The sequence below is a fragment of the Canis lupus genome, chromosome 30, assembly GCF_011100685.1.
Source record: "Canis lupus familiaris isolate Mischka breed German Shepherd chromosome 30, alternate assembly UU_Cfam_GSD_1.0, whole genome shotgun sequence".
Taxonomy (NCBI): Eukaryota; Metazoa; Chordata; class Mammalia; order Carnivora; family Canidae; genus Canis; species Canis lupus.
The window spans coordinates 29,336,585-29,349,256 of NC_049251.1; the positions used below are offsets into that span (position 1 = coordinate 29,336,585).

At 39.3% G+C, this 12,672-nt stretch overlaps 1 protein-coding gene and 1 pseudogene across 4 annotated transcripts in view; one reads left to right on the forward strand and one right to left on the reverse strand.

Moving 5' to 3' along the window:
• Positions 1–12,672, forward strand: part of ZNF609 (zinc finger protein 609) — a 209,190-nt gene that overhangs the window by 11,122 nt on the left and 185,396 nt on the right. The gene's annotated exons all lie outside the window — the stretch shown is intronic.
• LOC609207 lies at positions 7,911–9,161 on the reverse strand (annotated as a pseudogene).

A 12,672-nucleotide genomic window follows, 5' to 3' on the forward strand; every position in this document is an offset into this window, starting at 1 on the left:
ACAGTAGGTTAAGCATCTGACTCTTGGTTTTGGCTCAGGTCTGATCTCAGGGTTGTGAGATTGAGCCCTGAGTTGGGCTCAGAGCTGAGTGCAGGGTCTACTTAGGATTCTCTCCACCCCTACCCCTCCACCACTGTCTGTCTGTCTGTCTCTAAAAATAAATCTTTAAACAGAATAAGACGGTCAGAATAGGCAGATTTGAGAAATGTGGTAGTGGTAGTGGTGGTGTGTTACTGGTTGTTAGGCACTTTGCTGAGGTTGTTGAATGCTGCTCTGCCTAGTAGAGAGAAAGAGGCAGTGTCTGCAGTTGTTCAAAGAGTCCAGCTGACATAGAGGGGGAAACAGCTACTCCTTATGTTCTTTTCTCCTGGCTGCTCCTCTGGCTGGCATTCCTGGAAGTTAATCATGGTGAAAATTGCAGTCAGTCATGTCTGGAAGACACCAGGGGTAGAACTGGAGGCCTGGTAGCTAGTTCCCTGAGGGGTAGGATTTACCCTTCTGCTGACTGGGCCTTGGATGCCTAGAGTAAAGGATGAGGTAGGCCTCAGAGTTATCTCCTATCTCAAGGGGAATAGCCCAATATCATGACCTTTGTGGTGGGGCTTTAGCAACTTTAAGGTAGCTCTTTAAAAATAAGGTTTCAAGGAGTGTGCACTCTGCTCCCAGCTTAAAAATTGAATTTTCAGGTTTGTGGTATTTTGACTTCCTCTAAACATATAGCTAGCTGTATTCTGGAAGTTTCAGTACCTAATGCATTAGCCTGAGGATGAAGATGTCTCATGATGTCTAGATTCTCTCGTTTCACTTGTGTATTATAAATTTTAGTATAATTTCCTTGCTTGCCCTTTTCTAATTCTTCTGTTTCTTCATTATTTTTCCTGTTACCTCATTCCTTTTTTGCTTACACGAAGCTGATAGGAAACAGAAATCCCTTAGGCCAGACTGCCACTTTGGTAATTGGCTAGAAGCTAAAATTCCTACCTAATATTACAAGAAATGGAATGTCTTAGTTCTGTCCTTGGGTTATGTAGAATGCAACTTGTGGATGTCAAGCTCTCAGCTGGTTATACTGTATGCTATTTGAAGTAGCTGAGGTGCATGGTACCTGAACACTGTTTTTAGTTATTTATACATCAACTTGTGCAGTTGTAGTACACAAGGAAACCTATTTGCCATTCCATAAAAATGTGCTTTTTTTGGTATGTAATTTTAGAATAAAGGTTCTTACTGAACTCCAGTCCATGCTAAGAAAAATTTGTTACATTTAGGCAGATGATTAGGTGGGCTTCTAAGCAGATTTCACATGGCTTTTCTCAGAATTTGCTTTATATCAATCTTGAAGTCCTAGATTCTCACTACATGTTCTTGAATGGTACAATAATATATTTCTGATATTGTGAACTTTAAGGCCAGCAGCTGTTAATTCAAGTGTATGTTGTTTTTTTGCTTTCGTGGTTTGAAAGGATCTTTGTTTAATTGACCAAGGTGTATTACTTTATTAGTAAAAATGCCTTAACATAGCTTAGTTTGCTAGTGAAAACTATTTTTTCAGTAGTAATGTTTCTGTGGTTTGTATTAGTTGGCCCTTCCAGTCTTACCAGAGCTAGAAATCTTGGCAGTGTGGATTTCAGATGAGTTCCATAACACTGTCTGACAGAGAAATGCAGGGCAGTGTTTGGCAATATTCTTTCCCTTGAACCTTTATATAAGAAAGAAATTCAGTTTTAACAAGGTCACATTGCGGTAGGTGACATAACAGTGAAGTGACACTTTGTTCCAGCAACAGATCTATAATATGTTTTACCTGAATATATGATCTGAAGCATTAGATTTATTTGAAAGTGTTACTGACGTAAACATGATTAGTGCCATTTCCGTCATCCTTATATACATTTTTTTCTCTTCTCCTTTCTTGGGAGGCAAAATAATGATATAATAATTTAATTCACATTTTAAGTACCTGATAGGACACTAATCGTTGAAATGTGGGGCTGCTAGGCAATGCACTAATAGGAATGATAGAAACAGCACGGTATTACATTTTTATAAGGATTGAAATCCTTGCTTAAATAAAAATGTCACATTTATTTATTATTTTTTTATTATTATTTTTAAAGATTTTATTTATGAGAGAGAGAGACAGAGAGAGATTGAATGAGAGGCAAAGACACAGGCAGAGGGAGAAGCAGGCTCCATGCAGGAAGCCCGATGTGGGACTCTATCCCAGGTTTCCAGGATCACCCCCTGGGCCGAAAGCGGCGCTAAACCACTGAGCCACCCGGGCTGCCCAAAGTGTCACATTCCTAATCAAAATAATATGATGGAGTTGAAACTTTTTTTTTTTTTTAAAGATTTTATTTGTTTATTCATGAGAGAGAGAAACAGAGACCTAGGCAGAAGGAGAAGCAGGCTCCTTTCAGGGAGCTTAATGCAGGACTCAATCCCAGGATTCTGGGATCATGCCCTGAGCCGAAGGTAGATGCTCAACTGCTGAGCCATCCAGCCAGGTGTCCCCTGAGTTGAAACTCTTAAAGGAAATTAAAGAAGCTGTATAATGAAGCCAGATAATAGTAATACGCAGTTTGTTTAGACATGGACTGGTTAAATGCTTCATTGGGAACAAAGATGAAGATGTAGTTTTTTTTTTTTTTTTTTTTGAAGATGTAGTTTTGAATAAGACAAACTACTTCAGTTGGCAGCTTTAGAACCTACAAAGCAAAGAAGGAAATGCATTTTACTTTGAGGAACGAACAATTGATAAAGGTTTCTGTAGGTCAACACCATTTAATAGTATTCATATCTTGGCTCTTTTCCTTCCAGCCAACTGGGAAGCCTCAAGAATTACTGTACTAACCATGACGTACCAAGCGTCATTCCTGTAGTGGGCTCTGTGCATGCATTTTACCGGGCCAGTAAATTAAATTATCTGATCTAATTCTCAACCAAACAAAAAATATTAATCATATATTGACCAAGTTCAGCATTTTTCAGGGAGAGGGAGAACAAAATCTATCACATGGGGATTCAGTTTTAAGAAATGGAGCTATGATCAAGTATGTACATTAGGAAAAGTAGAAAGAAAGGTTTTAGGGGGCAGATAACCTGCAAGTTTAAAGGCTTAAAAGCCGTTGTACTAGAATGCTAAAGGAAAGCTAGGGATCAAAAGGACCATACAAAACAGATGGTTATTTGGCATAGTCTTAAAGGCTGTGGAGAGAAGAAACAGGCATTTGGGCAGCTGCGTGTCTCAGTGGTTTAGCGCCGCCTTCAGCCCAGGGCCTGATCCTGGAGACCCTGGATCAAGTCTCACGTTCAGCTCCCTGCATGGAGTCTGCTTCTCCCTCTGCCTGTGTGTGTGTCTGCTCTCTCTCTCTCTCTCTGTCTCTCATGAATAAATAAATAAAATCTTTTAAAATTTTTATTTATTTATTTAAGTAAAATCTTAATAAAAAAATAAAAAACAGGCATTTTCATTTGAGGCCAAAGAAGCCCACAAAGTGATGATGGGTGAGTGCCACTTAGAAATTAGGTGAAAGAAAAAAAAAAGATGAAATTGATAAGCCTTTTTGCACAGCTGATGGTAAGAGTTTCCTGTTTGTTTTTTAAAGGGACATGTTAAAAATGGAAAGGCAGCTAGAAAATTGGTAACATTACTTGATCATGGTGTGAAGGATGCATTCAGGGAGGAAAACATGAGAGAATTTCCACTCCTGTTTTTCCCTTCCTCCTAAGCAGATTAAAGTTTCTAGGTCAAATGATAGATGCTTAACTTTTTTTTTTTTCCTGATTAGAACATGAATTAATCTTTTTCAAAGCACAAAAAGTACGGAAAAATATAAAGACGTCCCAAGGAATTATCCCAGAAATGTTAACATTTATTTAGTTTTTCCAACATTTTTTTCCCTTGGCTGCTTAGGTTTTTCTTGGTCACATCAATAAACTGGATTAGATCGAGTACATCTACCCAAGATTTTAGGAAGAATTAAAGGATAAACTGAATCTCGTAGTGAAAATCTATTACTTCAAGTTGTAAGTGGCGTTTTCACTACACTAAGGGACTGGTGTAGATTTCAAATGTGGTATGTCCATAAGAAGGGTCTGGAGGTGGAAAGACTAAAAACTATATTGGAAAATTGATAAAATATAAATTAAAGATTGAGTTTACTTTGTACTATTCATGTAGCTTACTGGGGCTAAGGTGATAGGTTAGTTTACGTAACAAGTCACATGACAAATCATTAACAGTTGTGTGTGGACAGAGTTGTTACCAGTGGACACTGTTTAGTTTGAAAAGACTTGTTAAAATCAGGCCAAGGCTATTTAAAAGCTTTACTCATGGAATGGGAGAAAATGTTTTGTGCATTAGCAAACTAACTTTCTGACACTAAGCATTTTTCACAGGTCCATAGTTCCTTCTCTACAGTTCTAAAACTCAAAAGCTCTGAAAACTGACCTTTTATAAGGGAGGCAAAAATCTGACTTCAACTATCAAGATGCTACGTAGTCATTTTTTTTCAAGTAAATACTCATCTTGCTTAGGAATATCAATGAGTTTGATGTTAGGGGGCCGCCCCAGGTTCTACTGAGAGTATTACACTGTACAGGGTATATTAATTATCTCCCCTTTTTACAGGTGAAGCAACTAAGGCTCAAATAAGTGCAGTGACTTGCCTCAGAGTGTTACACATCTAAGGGAGAGTAAAGAGTAGGACTGAGCTTTTCTGCCTCTTGCCTTGTTTTGTTTTGTACTGTGCTGGTTCCTCATAACATTACCTCCCGGAACCATCCTGATAAGTTCTTCTAGGTAAAAGAGTTTAAGCAATAGCATTCATCTTATTTGACCTTTTTTTTAAAAAAAAGATTTTTAAAATTTGAGAGAGAGCATGAGCAGGGTGAGGGGCAGAGAGAAGCAGACTCCTCAGTGAACATGGAGCCGAATGTGGGGCTCCATCCTTGGGACTCCAGGATTGTGACCCGAGCTAAAGGCAGATACTTAACTGAGCCACCCAGGTTCTCTTGACCTTTTAAAAAAATGTTATACAGAAGTGACATATTCAGGTTATCCCATGACATTAAGCTCTTTCACGTAGTTAGGTTCCCAAATTGCTTAGATTATAAACTTCAGGAACATTTTGGCTGTTGGGTGTGGGGAGAGGCAAAAAAAACAGATGAGCTTCAGTGTGGAAAAGTGTGACATTTATTTATTTTTTATTTTTATTTTTTTAAAGATTTTATTTATTTATTCATAGAGACAGAGAGGGGCAGACACACAGGCAGAGGGAGAAGCAGGCATCATACAGAGAGCCTGACGTGGGACTCGATCCAGGGTCTCCAGGATCACGCCCTGGGCTGCAGGTGGCACCAATCCGCTGTGCCACCGGGGCTGCCAGAAGTGTTATGTTACATTTAAAAAGAGGTAGAAAATCTAAGCCAATCTAAGCGTGAGAACTTCTAACTAACACTTGTCATCCCCCCAAAAAACTAGGAGTTTTGGTAAACCTATTCCTAGAAAAAATAGCTCCGTGTGCTGCCAGAGAAATGGTGGGCATCATTAGGAAGAGAATCAGAACTAAATAAAGATAGGGATCCCTGGGTGGCGCAGCGGTTTGGCGCCTGCCTTTGGCCTAGGGCGCGATCCTGGAGACCCAGGATCGAATCCCACATCGGGCTCCCGGTGCATGGAGCCTGCTTCTCCCTCTGCCTGTGTCTCTGCCTCTCTCTCTCTCTCTCTGTGACTATCATAAATAAATAAAAATTAAAAAAAAAAAAAGAACTAAATAAAGATAAAAATAAATACCCATCAGTAAAACCAGGGTTTATGTTTGTGATAACTGTGTGTTCTGTTGATCCCCAAGGAATACATGCCAGAGCTGGTGACCAAAGGAGATAAAGGCTTTAATGAAGACCTGTCAAAATAAATTCATCTTTTAATGACAGAGAATATTATTGGGGTGCGTGGGGTGGCTCAGTCAGTTACGCATCGAGTGTTGATCTCAGCTGAGGTCTTGATCTCAGGGTTGTGAGTTCAAGCCCTGTGTGGAGCTCCATGCTAGGTGTGGAGCCTATTTAAGGGGGAAAAGAAAAAAAGTATATTATCAAACCTTTTCAAGTGAGAAGAAGAACATACAGACTTATTTACCAGGTCTTTTTTTTTTTTTTTTTAAAGATTTATTTACTTGAGAGAGAGAGGCCTCCAACCAGGGAGAGGGGCAGAGGGAGAGAGAAAATCCTGTAGCCACACTTCTGATGAGCATAGAGATTGGTCCATCCCAGTACCCTGAGACCATGACCTAAGTTGAAACCAGGAGTCAGGTGCTTTATTGACTGAGCCACTGAGGCGTCCCTTACTTGCCAATTCATAAGCTCCTGTATTGGACAGAGAGCACTCTTTCAAGTTAGAAATGAATTTAGGTTAATTACGGGTTCTTATCAGTAAATAAGTAAAATACCTATGGGCAGTAGAAATTAAAAATAAAAATAAGGTTAAGAAGGTTTTTGTGTTTGATTTTTTGTTTCTGTTATTTATTTTGAAGAGAGGTGTAAGGGAGTGGGTTGGGGGCAGAGGGGCAGAGGGGCAGAGGGAGAGAGAAGAGAATCTTAAGCAGGCTCCAGGATCAGCAACAGAGCCTGATGGGGGCCAGGTTTAATCTCATGACCCTGAGATTACAGCCTGAGCCAGAATCAGGAGTCAAAAGCTTAAACTGATTGAGGCACACCATATTGTTTGTCTGTTTCAATGTCAATATTGATATTGTGAGTGGGGTGGGGGGAAGGGGCAGAGGGAGAGGGAGAAAATCTCAATCAGGACTCCCTGCTGAGCACAGAACCCAACCTGGGGCTCCATCCCACCATCATGAGATCACTACCTGAGCCAAAATCAAGTCAGACACTTAACTGACTGAGCCACCCAGGTTCCCGTGTTTCAGTGATTTTTTTAAACTTAAATTTGAGAAAACTGTAGTCTCAAACAGTTGTAAGATTAATACAGATGGAAACCTTGTACCCTTTACCCCAGGTTCTTCCAATAGTCATATCTTGCAAAACTGCAGTACAATATCACAACCAGATATTGACATTGTTACAGTCTACCGATCTTGTTCACGTTTCTTCAGTTTTACTTGTACCCATTTATGAGTGTATATATTTCTCTGCAGTTTTATTACCACCATAGTCAAGATATAAATCCGTTTTATCACCATAAAGGTCCCTCATATTGCCCTTTTATAGCCATACCTACTGCCTTGCTTCTGCGGTCCTTCCAATCTCCCATGAGATTTTTGATAAATTTTTGAATTGATATATTTTAACTTATTAAGGGAATCCAGGGCTGTTTGGGGGAATATATCCTTTTTATAGAATTATTTCAAAATGTGTTTTATTTATCAATACGTGGACTTGTTTGTTCTTGTTTTTCCATGAACTTTATATTGAAAAGTAGTACTATGGCTTTTTTTTTTTTTTTTTGGTACTATGGCTTTTAATGAAAATTGGTAATCCACTTTTTTTACATTCCCACCACAAAATCTTACTCCCACTAGGCAACAGCTTTACACTTTTTAGTCTTTTTCTTAGATTTACTCCTGTAACAAAATAATGTTTTCCACCTGTCCTCTCCTAACCAAATCCTCTTAGTATAGTTGTGTCCTATTTTTGGTTAAATAAATATTTGTTATTGTGATAAGTATATATTGTTTACTGTTCAGCCATTTTGTGTACTGCTGATATGTTTTCTTGGACAATTATTTGTTTTTTCCATGATTTAGTATCATTTTTTTTATATTTGAGTTTATTCTTCATTTAACTTTTAAAACACTACTAAAGTTGAATATTAAAAACAAAAGCAAGTTAGTGAGCTATGATTATAGTCCTTCACTCATCCACTACTGCATATAAAATGCCAGCAGCAGTGTTATTCACTGGCCCCATTAAGAGGTCTGACACTGAACACCACCCCTAGGATGATGTTCATCATCCTCATATGCTTCCCCATTGTAATGGCGCCATCTTTCCTGATTGAGATCAAAGTCCACCAGTTCTACCTGGTCCATTTCATCAGTCTCTTCTACTTCCTTCCTCTCAGGTAGGAGTTTTTCCAGCAAAGAAAGTTTATCAGGAGAGAGAAAGCCATTCTCGGGGAAGTTTACCTTAAATTCGATGATTAGGCGACCCTTCTCTTATGGTCTACGATAAATTGGCATGCCTTCATTTAGCACACACTTGATATCCCCATGCTTGACAGTCTGACCTGGATGAGAGGTGATGATGATGGTTCAGTTGTCAAGAGTAGATATTGGCTTTTGAAAGCCACACAGGGCTTCAACCAGCTGTATATCCATACACATGAAAAGATCTTCTCCTCGAGTAAAAACAGCATGGTCCTTCTGATCTAAAACAATGATAATATCTCCTGGTTCCAGTCCTGGTTCTTGGTCTCCTTCACCATGGAATGTTATCTTCTGGCCATCTTTCATGCCTTTGTCAATATGCACTTCTAGAATCTTCTCTCGAACTATCTTCCTTCCATTGCAGCTTTTACATCTATCTTTAGGACTGATCCGTTCTCCATGGCCCTGGCACTCCATGCACACAGATTGAATTTGCTGAACCATTCCTGGTCCTATCTTATGAATTCTTACTTGCATTCCAGTACCTCGGCAATTGGGACAACATTCGACTGCTCCTTTCTTACCACCTCGGCCTTCACATTTATTGCAAATCACATTCTTTTGCAGAGCTAGTTTTCTTGTTGCGCCATTATATAAATCTTCTAAGGTTACTGAGAGCTGATGTACAACATTTTTACCTCTCCGTTCTCTCTGCATCCTGCCTCCTCCTCCAAAAAACATATCAAATATGTCCATGGGGGAGCCAAAACCACCACCAGCTCCACCTTCTTTAATTGCCTGTTCTCCTCCTTTGTCATATAATTCCCTTTTCTTTGCATCAGAGAGCACTTCATAAGCTTGAGAAATCTGTTTAAACTTCTCTCCTTCATTTGGATTCTTATCAGGGTGGTACTTCAAGGCCAGTTTTCTGTAAGCCTTTTTCAATTCCTCCTGGGTGGCATTGGGTTTGACCCCCAAAACATCATAGTAAGTGGTTTCTTTCACCATTTTCTACAGCCGGTGAGAGGGCCGAAGCTGGTGTGGGGGAGCAGGAAGGAGCGCGTTGCTGGGTGCAGCTCGGGCAGCCGCCGCTCCTCTGTGTCTCACCGAGCGTTCTGGAAAGTTCCCACGATTTAGTATCATTAATTATTTTGTGTGTATTGGTTTGTTATTATATCCCTAATTTTTTCAGATTCTTCCAACAGTTTTATAAATCTCCTCACAGCATAGTCATACATAGGATAATGCTTAGTTAGCTTCTTCCTTTTTTACTTTGTTCCTTCTTACCATTCTCCCTAAATATCTGAGCCTGCAAAGATTGATATCATGATTCCCTTTTACCATGACTGCATAAAATGCTGCTTTAGGACCAGGAACATGATCCAGTAATGCAGCTCTCTTGTTCATAGGTATTTATGATTTTACTTTTTTTTTTTTTTTAAGTATAATGTGCATGTTATAAAGTACATTAAGTACACTAATCTTAAGTGTACAACTCAATTTTTACATATTTGTATAATTATATAACCACCATCCAGTTCAAGATCTAGAACATTTCCAGCCCAAGATTCCCTCATGCTTCTTTCCCATCATTAAGTACCACTCCCACAGCCGTGACACTTTTCTGACTTTTGTCATCTTTGATTTGTAAGTGTTTAAAATGTGAAAATGGAGTGGTTTAAGTCTGATAGAATTTATCACACATTTAAGTATATACATGAGGGCTCTCAGAAGTTGGCTATGTCCAGAATGCCTGATATGTATGCTAGCCCTATTTTGGGAAGCATCTTGTGTATGGAAGAAAATATTTGAAGGTTTAGAGAATACTCAGGAGCACATAGGTATTTTAAGATATGTGGAGACTGTTTTGTTTCTCAATCTTTCTCCTAGACTCTTGATGAACCTACATCCTTGATCCTAAAGAGGAATCCATATTCTGTTCTAGTAAGTTTGAAGACTGTCAGGTAATTGAGATAGCTTATAACTAGAGACAAGTGAATTTGAAGTAAGAATGGAGAAGAGAAATGGCATCCTGGACACCATTATGATTCTACTTGTTGAGGAGAAAGCAGCGTTCACTTCCCTCATTCATTCATCCATCCATTCATTTATTTTTAAAAGACTTATTTATTTTAGAAGAGTGGTAGGGGCAGAAGGAGAGGGAGAATTTACAGCAGACTGCACACAGAGACAGATGCAGGGCTTGATCTCATGACCTTGAAATTGACTGAAGCTAATAACAAAAGAGTGGGATGCCCAACCAACGGCGCCACATTCCTCCTTCCCTCATTTATTGACCAAAATATTTATTGAGGGCTGACTGTGAACCAAACGCTGTTATTAGGATACAATGGTGGGCAAAAGAGACAGCCCCATCCTCTCAGGGTGCTTGCAGTCCAATAGATGAAACAAATATTAATAGAGTCATCACATATATTGGGAGGTAGGATGTACCTAGGGAATGCCTTTCAGGTAAACGCCATGAAGCAGTAAGGTCAGATTATGTGCAGAGGACACAGCATGACCAGGAGATAGGACTAGAGAAGTAGATAGCTTTATGGGTGTGCATATGGATGTCACCATTTTTTTATGCCTAACCCTGTAGATAGTACCTTTTGACAGAAAGGTTTTCTTTGCTCTTTAGAGTCAGGATAGCATAGTAGCTTTTGTGTGAGATTTAGGAAGGGAGGTGAGGTCTATAAAAAAATGAAGGTAATTCCTTATATTTCCTGAAAAATTCTTGGATTATTTTCTTTCCCTTATGCCCGTGAACTTGTCCCACATTATCACCTGTTTTACAGATGAGATGATTGATATAGAGAAAAGCTTTCACATGACAGTTGTATGTAGAGGGCCAGTTTCTTAGATCTGATACCTAGCCATCTCTACTATTCTTTTTTTTTTTTTTTTTTCCTGAGAATTTCCTCATTAGCACAGAAAGCTTACTTCTCAGGATTAGAAATAAATTATAAAGGGCTATGTAGTCCTCCAATTATTAGGGGGATGGTGGAGCTTTATTATTTAGATGACTTTGCCTTCTGCTTCTTGGCCTACTTACACATAGGTCTTGGTAAGGGTTTTCTCTGTGGACTAGTTCCACCAAATCTCTATAGGTTTGGGACTGAATTATTTACATATTCAGTATGCTGTTTACCTATTGTCAGATGTATGCTGGCACAGCAGTATCACCAACCACCAAGGCTCTAAGCCTGAGCCCTGTTGAATAGTCATATCCTGGTGGAAGTGTCAGTTGCTTCTGTGAAATGAAACAGGTCAAGCCTTATAATCTTTGTCTGAGAATAGCAGCCTGTGAGGACCATAAAACTATTCATGAGATGCAGCATAAAAACACTCAGGGACTGAGAGACACTATACTTTTTACTCATCTGTCCTTAGGTGACACATGGTCAGATGAACCCAGTTGAATTGGATCCGTCGTCTTAAATTGGCACTGTTAGTCTGTTCTTTATCTGATCCCCCATTGGAGATATAAGCTGAGAGCTGTGGTACTTGAGGAGATGACACAGTTCCTTTGTTACAGTAATTAATGTAATAAATTAAGGGAGAGACCCAAAGGAAAGTTGATTGTTTCTCGTTAGAGCCCTAGGTGGAAATTCAGTTGATTAGTGAGCTCCTATGAAGTGTGGCAGGTGGAGAGGGAGATGCCTGTTCTTCCAGCTGGGTAAGCTTAGAGTCACTGAGGATGGTTTACATGTTGTACTAGCTTCACCAGAGGTTGGCTAAGCACACACTGATTTCAGGGTAGCATCTGGAATTTAAGGAAGATGATATAATTTGGTTTTTTGTAGCAGCTTTGCTGTATCCCATTGATTTGTTGACCTTTCCCTAGGACATCAAACCCATGAATCTCCCACAGTTTAGATTTGAAGTCCTGTCAGTGGGGTCAACAACCTAGTGGATTGGAACAAGTGATAAAATAGAGTCCAGATGTTAAAACCATGAGCTTTTAGAGAGTACCTTGGCCCTGAGGGACTTTTGAAGGAAGTTGGAGTCTGTCACTGTAGTGTAGGATTTTGAGCCATACCTGAAGGTACAGAGTATCCTAAAAAGAAAACTCAGACTTCTGAGTTCATGGAAGAAAAAAGGATTGCCATTTTTCTTTCGTAGAACTTAGATTGATATCAGTACTACCTGTAATTTAATTTGTGAAAAAAATTTTAAACATTTTTCCTTCATATTTTAAAATACCTTGATACTCTATATAAGATCTAATTGTGAAACAACCCTCTTTAAGTTCAGATACTAGAACAGTACCAGAATATTTGGGTCATTTTATATTTTTGAGTTGTCTTATATTTCTCACATTTGTATGCTCATAATATGCTTAGAACCATGATGGGTGGGATCCCTGGGTGGCACAGCGGTTTAGCGCCTGCCTTTGGCCCAGGGCGCAATCCTGGAGACCCGGGATCAAGTCCCACGTCGGGCTCCCGGTGCATGGAGCCTGCTTCTCCCTCTGCCTGTGTCTCTGCCTCTCTCTCTCTGTGTGTGACTATCATAAATAAATAAAAATTAAAAAGAAAAAAAATAAAAAGAACCATGATGG